A 10,388-nucleotide genomic window follows, 5' to 3' on the forward strand; every position below is an offset into this window, starting at 1 on the left:
GATTTACTCTCCTGTCATACGACATGTCAGAATTCCAAGATGGGGAATCCATCCAAGACCCTCAGCTTCTCCAAGTGCTTTCAGAAGAGGCTTGAGGTTATGGCTGATGATAGCAGAGTGGCAGTAAATATCCAAACACACACCACTAAAAATGATTTAGTCTGTTTTTCTTACTGGATTCTTCGTGCTTTTAACAACAGGCTCCTCTTATTAGAAGTCCCAGATAAGGTTAGTGAAGATCATTCTGATGAACTATCAGACAGCTCTGAATGGATTTTGAAATCCTGCTATGCTTTCGAGTGTGTGGGGCATGGTGTGTGCAGAACCTCCGAGACACGTGGCGTTTTCACTGGTGGAACAGCAGAAATCTTCCATGCAGGGTCTCAATGGGGTTAAATCAAAATTGTTATTTGTGATGCAATTGAATAACTGAAAATTAACAAACTAACAAATACCTTAGAGTTCACCCAACAATTAAATCTATATATATTCACAATGTATTTACAATCTGCGCAAATTCAATTCCCACAATTAATTTATCATTTAAAAGTAAATTCTCTTGATTTTGTACTGGTGTTTGTGTTTGCCTGCTGTGTGTGTGTTTTGTGTCTATTATGTGTTTATGAGAACACTTTGAGAATTTGAGCAAAACTCTGTACATGTTTCCTATTGTGTATTGTGTTGAGGGATGAATGGTGGGAACACAAACATGTTGCTTCCCCTGTCTCACACACCTACACTCAAATGTACACACACACACACACACACACACACACGTGCCTCATATATCTATGCCACATCACCTACAGGGGGCGCTGAACAGAAATGAATCAGCAAAAGCCACATTTACATTTTATGGCATTTGGCAGACGCCCTTATCCAGAGCAACTTACATTTTTATCTCACTTTTTTTTACAAGTGAGCAATTGAGGGTTAAGGGCTTTGCTCAGGAGCACCTCAGTCATGGCCTCAGGTCTGGGAATTGAACCCATGACCCTCCAGTCACAAGACCAGTTCCCTAACTGCCAAGCCATAGACTGCCCACATGACACCATTGCATTCAAAAGCAAACAAGAGGGATTCGTCTCATGGAGCTGGAAGGTGAAGGAGAGATTAATATGAGATTTACATGAGATTAAAGAGAGATTAAGTGGTGTGCACAACTGCATGTAGGTAAAGAGTTTTGAACAAGTGAATACTTTAATTATTGAACAATGTGTGTAACCATAATACTGTGTATTATATTAATGGGAATACAGGGTGAATAATGGGAGTACTGTTAATGGAGTACTCTTAATGGGAATACTCTTAATGGAGTACTCTTAATGGGAATAGCCTTAATGGGAATACTCTTAATGGAGTACTCTTAATGAGAGAGAGTAGAGAGAGACAGAGAGAGAGAGATATGCAGAGAGACAGGGAGAGAGCGAGAAAGAGAAAGAGAGACAGAGAGGGAGAGAGACAAAGAGAGAGAAATTGAGCGAGACAGAGAGGGAGAGAGAGAGAGGGAGAGACAGAATGGAAATGGAAAATTATTTCACACATTATTGTCAGTGACATGATGACATAGTTTTAGCAGCAAAATCAGCTTGATCAGCAGTTTTAGAATTTACTCCTTCCTTCCTCACCCTCCTTTTCCTTTGCTCTGTGTTTGACACACACACACACGCGCACACACACACACACACACATACACACACACACAAACAGAGAAATAGAGAAGGAGAGAGAGAGACTACCAAACCACTCGACTTCAGATCAGTGGATTTTAGAGCAGGTCTTTTAAGATATAAAGTGTCTTGTAAGTGGAGTCTCCAGACATTTCAACACAGAGCTGACTGATGTCGTCTTTGCCAGCTGAAGTAATGCAAATGCTTTTGGAGTTCACTTCATTGCAGGAAGCTTGAAGCTTCACATCAACCTGGCCACAGGTTCTGCTTGAAGCTTCACATCATCAGCTTGTGCACAGGTTCTCCTGCTGCCTGGTGCTGCTGGCGTGTGAGGGTTTCAGCTCTTCACTCTGTGTGCCCCAGGACTGTGAACCTTTGGCTCTCCGAATCATAGTGTGCACATCTCAAGTGATGTTCATTGATAAATGAAAGTTGATAAATGAAGCTGCTGTTTCATCTCACCCTGGAGCACATGGCCCTAACAGTGAGTGTGTGATATAAGGGCCTGAGTCTTCTGTCATCATGCTGAGAACCTTGGAGACGCCTGGAGTCTGGTTGAAACTCCAGACAGACTTCACAGATGTGCCATCAAAGATTTAATTTGGATTTTGAGATGTTTTCATTTATAAACTAACATCAATAATATCAAAAAACATTTTGGAATGCCTACACACAATTTCTAAAAGAACATCTTATTTTTGCTTAAACACCTCACACGGCATGACCGATTTCGGATCAATCTATTGCAAAAGCACACGCTCTGTTCCAAACAATCTAAAATTTATATTTTGCACCAAAACCACCCACAAACCATCAAATGAGTAACTTGCCCTGAGCACCAGGGTTGTGCATTTAGATGCTGATGAGGAAAATGAACTATGACCCCTCGTGTACTTTCAGTGTTTGGTCCATGGCAGCCAGGTGTGAATGGTTGAGCATTACTCATCAGTAAAGTAAGAACCTTCTCCAAACACCAAACGAGATTTCAGGCTGGCCAACTGTGTGGAATGTATAAAACTGTGTTGTGCTTCATAAAATGTGCGTTGAGAAATGTGCAGATCTGCCTGCTTTGCTGCAGGCCTGGTTGAAGGTTCAGTACATGTGTAAACGGCTGAAGGTTCAGTACATGTGTAATGGTTGAAGGTTCAGTACATGTGTAAACGGTGGAAGGTTCAGTACATGTGTAAACAGCTGAAGGTTAAGTATATGTGTAAACCGTTGAAGGTTCAGTACATGTGTAAACGGTTGAAGGTTCAGTACATGTGTAAACGGCTGAAGGTTCAGTACATGTGTAAATGGTTGAAGGTTCAGTGCATGTGTAAACGGTTGAAGGTTCAGTACATGTGTAAACAATTGAAGGTTCAGTACATGTGTAAACGGCTGAAGGTTCAGTACATGTATAAACGTCTGAAGGTTCAGTATATGTGTAAACGGCTGAAGGTTCAGTATATGTGTAAACGGTGGAAGGTTCAGTACATGTGTAAACGGCTGAAGGTTCAGTACATGTGAAAACGGTGGAAGGTTCAGTACATGTGTAAACGGTTGAAGGTTCAGTACATGTGTAAACGGTAGAAGGTTCAGTACATGTGTAAACGGCTGAAGGTTCAGTATATGTGTAATGGTTGAAGGTTCAGTACATGTTTAAACGGTTGAAGATTAAGTACATGTGTAAAGGTTGAAGGTTCAGTACATGTATAAAGGTTGAAGGTTCAGTATATGTGTAAAGGTTGAAGGTTCAGTACATGTGTAAACGGTTGAAGGGTTAGTACATGTGTAAACGACTGAAGGTTCAGTACATGTGTAAAGGTTGAAGGTTCACTACATGTGTAAAGGTTGAAGGTTCACCACATGTGTAAATGGTTGAAGGTTCAGTATATGTGTAAAGGTTCAAGGTTCAATACATGTGTAAAGGTTGAAGATTCAGTACATGTGTAAACGGTTGAAGGTTCAGTACATGTGTAAACGACTGAAGGTTCAGTACATGTGTAAACGGTTGAAGGTTCACTACATGTGTAAAGGTTGAAGGTTCAGTACATGTGTAAAGGTTGAAGGTTCACTACATGTGTAAAGGTTGAAGGTTCAGTACATGTGTAATGGTTGAAGGTTCAGTACATGTTTAAACGGTTGAAGATTAAGTACATGTGTAAAGGTTGAAGGTTCAGTACATGTATAAAGGTTGAAGGTTCAGTATATGTGTAAAGGTTGAAGGTTCAGTACATGTGTAAACGGTTGAAGGGTTAGTACATGTGTAAACGACTGAAGGTTCACTACATGTGTAAAGGTTGAAGGTTCACTACATGTGTAAAGGTTGACGGTTCACTACATGTGTAAAGGTTGAAGGTTCAGTACATGTATAAAGGTTGAAGATTCAGTATACGTGTAAAGGTTGAAGGTTCAGTACATGTGTAAATGGTTGAAGGTTCAGTACATGTGTAAACGACTGAAAGTTCAGTATATGTGTAAATGGTTGAAGATTCAGTACATGTGTAAATGGTTGAAGGTTCAGTACATGTATAAACGATTGCACTGACTGCACCTCAATGGCCAGTTTTATGTGCTCACGGCTGAAGGTTCAGTACATATGTAATGGTTGAAGGTTCAGTACATGTGTAAACGGTGGAAGGTTCAGTACATGTGTAAACAGCTGAAGGTTCAGTATATGTGTAAACCGTTGAAGGTTCAGTACATGTGTAAACGATTGAAGGTTCAGTACATGTGTAAACGGCTGAAGGTTCAGTACATGTATAAACGTCTGAAGGTTCAGTATATGTGTAAACGGTTGAAGGTTCAGTACATGTGTAAACGACTGAAGGTTCAGTACATGTGTAAACGGTTGAAGGTTCACTACATGTGTAAAGGTTGAAGGTTCACTACATGTGTAAAGGTTGAAGGTTCACTACATGTGTAAAGGTTGAAGGTTCAGTACATGTGTAATGGTTAAAGGTTCAGTACATGTTTAAACGGTTGAAGATTAAGTACATGTGTAAAGGTTGAAGGTTCAGTACATGTATAAAGGTTGAAGGTTCAGTATATGTGTAAAGGTTGAAGGTTCAGTACATGTGTAAACGGTTGAAGGGTTAGTACATGTGTAAACGACTGAAGGTTCACTACATGTGTAAAGGTTGAAGGTTCACTACATGTGTAAAGGTTGACGGTTCACTACATGTGTAAAGGTTGAAGGTTCAGTATATGTGTAAACGGTTGAAGGTTCAGTACATGTGTAAACGACTGAAGGTTCAGTACATGTGTAAACGGTTGAAGGTTCACTACATGTGTAAAGGTTGAAGGTTCAGTACATGTGTAAAGGTTGAAGGTTCACTACATGTGTAAAGGTTGAAGGTTCAGTACATGTGTAATGGTTGAAGGTTCAGTACATGTTTAAATGGTTGAAGATTAAGTACATGTGTAAAGGTTGAAGGTTCAGTACATGTATAAAGGTTGAAGGTTCAGTATATGTGTAAAGGTTGAAGGTTCAGTACATGTGTAAACGGTTGAAGGGTTAGTACATGTGTAAACGACTGAAGGTTTACTACATGTGTAAAGGTTGAAGGTTCACTACATGTGAAAAGGTTGACGGTTCACTACATGTGTAAAGGTTGAAGGTTCAGTACATGTATAAAGGTTGAAGATTCAGTATATGTGTAAAGGTTGAAGGTTCAGTACATGTGTAAATGGTTGAAGGTTCAGTACATGTGTAAACGACTGAAAGTTCAGTATATGTGTAAATGGTTGAAGATTCAGTACATGTGTAAATGGTTGAAGGTTCAGTACATGTATAAACGATTGCACTGACTGCACCTCAATGGCCAGTTTTATGTGCTCACGGCTGAAGGTTCAGTACATATGTAATGGTTGAAGGTTCAGTACATGTGTAAACGGTGGAAGGTTCAGTACATGTGTAAACAGCTGAAGGTTCAGTATATGTGTAAACCGTTGAAGGTTCAGTACATGTGTAAACGGTGGAAGGTTTAGTACATGTGTAAATGGTTGAAGGTTCAGTACATGTGTAAACGGCTGAAGGTTCAGTACATGTGTAAATGGTTGAAGGTTCAGTGCATGTGTAAACGGTTGAAGGTTCAGTACATGTGTAAACGATTGAAGGTTCAGTACATGTGTAAACCGTTGAAGGTTCAGTACATGTGTAAACGGTGGAAGGTTTAGTACATGTGTAAATGGTTGAAGGTTCAGTACATGTGTAAACGGCTGAAGGTTCAGTACATGTGTAAATGGTTGAAGGTTCAGTGCATGTGTAAACGGTGGAAGGTTCAGTACATGTTTAAACGGTTGAAGATTAAGTACATGTGTAAAGGTTGAAGGTTCAGTACATGTATAAAGGTTGAAGGTTCAGTATATTTGTAAAGGTTGAAGGTTCAGTACATGTGTAAACGGTTGAAGGGTTAGTACATGTGTAAACGACTGAAGGTTCACTACATGTGTAAAGGTTGAAGGTTCACTACATGTGTAAAGGTTGACGGTTCACTACATGTGTAAAGGTTGAAGGTTCAGTATATGTGTAAACGGTTGAAGGTTCAGTACATGTGTAAACGACTGAAGGTTCAGTACATGTGTAAACGGTTGAAGGTTCACTACATGTGTAAAGGTTGAAGGTTCAGTACATGTGTAAAGGTTGAAGGTTCACTACATGTGTAAAGGTTGAAGGTTCAGTACATGTGTAATGGTTGAAGGTTCAGTACATGTTTAAATGGTTGAAGATTAAGTACATGTGTAAAGGTTGAAGGTTCAGTACATGTATAAAGGTTGAAGGTTCAGTATATGTGTAAAGGTTGAAGGTTCAGTACATGTGTAAACGGTTGAAGGGTTAGTACATGTGTAAACGACTGAAGGTTTACTACATGTGTAAAGGTTGAAGGTTCACTACATGTGTAAAGGTTGACGGTTCACTACATGTGTAAAGGTTGAAGGTTCAGTACATGTATAAAGGTTGAAGATTCAGTATATGTGTAAAGGTTGAAGGTTCAGTACATGTGTAAATGGTTGAAGGTTCAGTACATGTGTAAACGACTGAAAGTTCAGTATATGTGTAAATGGTTGAAGATTCAGTACATGTGTAAATGGTTGAAGGTTCAGTACATGTATAAACGATTGCACTGACTGCACCTCAATGGCCAGTTTTATGTGCTCACGGCTGAAGGTTCAGTACATATGTAATGGTTGAAGGTTCAGTACATGTGTAAACGGTGGAAGGTTTAGTACATGTGTAAATGGTTGAAGGTTCAGTACATGTGTAAATGGTTGAAGGTTCAGTGCATGTGTAAACGGTTGAAGGTTCAGTACATGTGTAAACGATTGAAGGTTCAGTACATGTGTAAACGATTGAAGGTTCAGTACATGTGTAAACGGCTGAAGGTTCAGTACATGTATAAAAGTCTGAAGGTTCAGTATATGTGTAAACGGCTGAAGGTTCAGTATATGTGTAAACGGTGGAAGGTTCAGTACATGTGTAAACGGCTGAAGGTTCAGTACATGTGTAATGGTTGAAGGTTCAGTACATGTGTAAACGGTGGAAGGTTCAGTACATGTGTAAACAGCTGAAGGTTCAGTATATGTGTAAACCGTTGAAGGTTCAGTACATGTGTAAACGGTGGAAGGTTTAGTACATGTGTAAATGGTTGAAGGTTCAGTACATGTGTAAATGGTTGAAGGTTCAGTGCATGTGTAAACGGTTGAAGGTTCAGTACATGTGTAAACGATTGAAGGTTCAGTACATGTGTAAACGATTGAAGGTTCAGTACATGTGTAAACGGCTGAAGGTTCAGTACATGTATAAACGTCTGAAGGTTCAGTATATGTGTAAACGGCTGAAGGTTCAGTATATGTGTAAACGGTGGAAGGTTCAGTACATGTGTAAACGGCTGAAGGTTCAGTACATGTGTAATGGTTGAAGGTTCAGTACATGTGTAAACGGTGGAAGGTTCAGTACATGTGTAAACAGCTGAAGGTTCAGTATATGTGTAAACCGTTGAAGGTTCAGTACATGTGTAAACGGTGGAAGGTTTAGTACATGTGTAAATGGTTGAAGGTTCAGTACATGTGTAAATGGTTGAAGGTTCAGTGCATGTGTAAACGGTTGAAGGTTCAGTACATGTGTAAATGGTTGAAGGTTCAGTGCATGTGTAAACGGTTGAAGGTTCAGTACATGTGTAAACGATTGAAGGTTCAGTACATGTATAAACGTCTGAAGGTTCAGTATATGTGTAAACGGCTGAAGGTTCAGTATATGTGTAAACGGTGGAAGGTTCAGTACATGTGTAAACGGCTGAAGGTTCAGTACATGTGAAAACGGTGGAAGGTTCAGTACATGTGTAAACGGCTGAAGGTTCAGTACATGTGTAAACGGTTGAAGGTTCAGTACATGTGTAAACGGTTGAAGGTTCAGTACATGTGTAAACGGCTGAAGGTTCAGTATATGTGTAATGGTTGAAGGTTCAGTACATGTTTAAACGGTTGAAGATTAAGTACATGTGTAAAGGTTGAAGGTTCAGTACATGTATAAAGGTTGAAGGTTCAGTATATGTGTAAAGGTTGAAGGTTCAGTACATGTGTAAACGGTTGAAGGGTTAGTACATGTGTAAACGACTGAAGGTTCAGTACATGTGTAAAGGTTGAAGGTTCACCACATGTGTAAATGGTTGAAGGTTCAGTATATGTGTAAAGGTTCAAGGTTCAATACATGTGTAAAGGTTGAAGATTCAGTACATGTGTAAACGGTTGAAGGTTCAGTACATGTGTAAACGACTGAAGGTTCAGTACATGTGTAAACGGTTGAAGGTTCACTACATGTGTAAAGGTTGAAGGTTCAGTACATGTGTAAAGGTTGAAGGTTCACTACATGTGTAAAGGTTGAAGGTTCAGTACATGTGTAATGGTTGAAGGTTCAGTACATGTTTAAACGGTTGAAGATTAAGTACATGTGTAAAGGTTGAAGGTTCAGTACATGTATAAAGGTTGAAGGTTCAGTATATGTGTAAAGGTTGAAGGTTCAGTACATGTGTAAACGGTTGAAGGGTTAGTACATGTGTAAACGACTGAAGGTTCACTACATGTGTAAAGGTTGAAGGTTCACTACATGTGTAAAGGTTGACGGTTCACTACATGTGTAAAGGTTGAAGGTTCAGTACATGTATAAAGGTTGAAGATTCAGTATACGTGTAAAGGTTGAAGGTTCAGTACATGTGTAAATGGTTGAAGGTTCAGTACATGTGTAAACGACTGAAAGTTCAGTATATGTGTAAATGGTTGAAGATTCAGTACATGTGTAAATGGTTGAAGGTTCAGTACATGTATAAACGATTGCACTGACTGCACCTCAATGGCCAGTTTTATGTGCTCACGGCTGAAGGTTCAGTACATATGTAATGGTTGAAGGTTCAGTACATGTGTAAACGGTGGAAGGTTCAGTACATGTGTAAACAGCTGAAGGTTCAGTATATGTGTAAACCGTTGAAGGTTCAGTACATGTGTAAACGATTGAAGGTTCAGTACATGTGTAAACGGCTGAAGGTTCAGTACATGTATAAACGTCTGAAGGTTCAGTATATGTGTAAACGGTTGAAGGTTCAGTACATGTGTAAACGACTGAAGGTTCAGTACATGTGTAAACGGTTGAAGGTTCACTACATGTGTAAAGGTTGAAGGTTCACTACATGTGTAAAGGTTGAAGGTTCACTACATGTGTAAAGGTTGAAGGTTCAGTACATGTGTAATGGTTGAAGGTTCAGTACATGTTTAAACGGTTGAAGATTAAGTACATGTGTAAAGGTTGAAGGTTCAGTACATGTATAAAGGTTGAAGGTTCAGTATATGTGTAAAGGTTGAAGGTTCAGTACATGTGTAAACGGTTGAAGGGTTAGTACATGTGTAAACGACTGAAGGTTCACTACATGTGTAAAGGTTGAAGGTTCACTACATGTGTAAAGGTTGACGGTTCACTACATGTGTAAAGGTTGAAGGTTCAGTATATGTGTAAACGGTTGAAGGTTCAGTACATGTGTAAACGACTGAAGGTTCAGTACATGTGTAAACGGTTGAAGGTTCACTACATGTGTAAAGGTTGAAGGTTCAGTACATGTGTAAAGGTTGAAGGTTCACTACATGTGTAAAGGTTGAAGGTTCAGTACATGTGTAATGGTTTAAGGTTCAGTACATGTTTAAATGGTTGAAGATTAAGTACATGTGTAAAGGTTGAAGGTTCAGTACATGTGTAAATGGTTGAAGGTTCAGTACATGTGTAAACGACTGAAAGTTCAGTATATGTGTAAATGGTTGAAGATTCAGTACATGTGTAAATGGTTGAAGGTTCAGTACATGTATAAACGATTGCACTGACTGCACCTCAATGGCCAGTTTTATGTGCTCACGGCTGAAGGTTCAGTACATATGTAATGGTTGAAGGTTCAGTACATGTGTAAACGGTGGAAGGTTCAGTACATGTGTAAACAGCTGAAGGTTCAGTATATGTGTAAACCGTTGAAGGTTCAGTACATGTGTAAACGGTGGAAGGTTTAGTATATGTGTAAATGGTTGAAGGTTCAGTACATGTGTAAACGGCTGAAGGTTCAGTACATGTGTAAATGGTTGAAGGTTCAGTGCATGTGTAAACGGTTGAAGGTTCAGTACATGTGTAAACGATTGAAGGTTCAGTACATGTGTAAACGGCTGAAGGTTCAGTACATGTATAAACGTCTGAAGGTTCAGTAT

This window comes from Brachyhypopomus gauderio, chromosome 2 (genome assembly GCF_052324685.1).
Source record: "Brachyhypopomus gauderio isolate BG-103 chromosome 2, BGAUD_0.2, whole genome shotgun sequence".
NCBI lineage: Eukaryota > Metazoa > Chordata > Actinopteri > Gymnotiformes > Hypopomidae > Brachyhypopomus > Brachyhypopomus gauderio.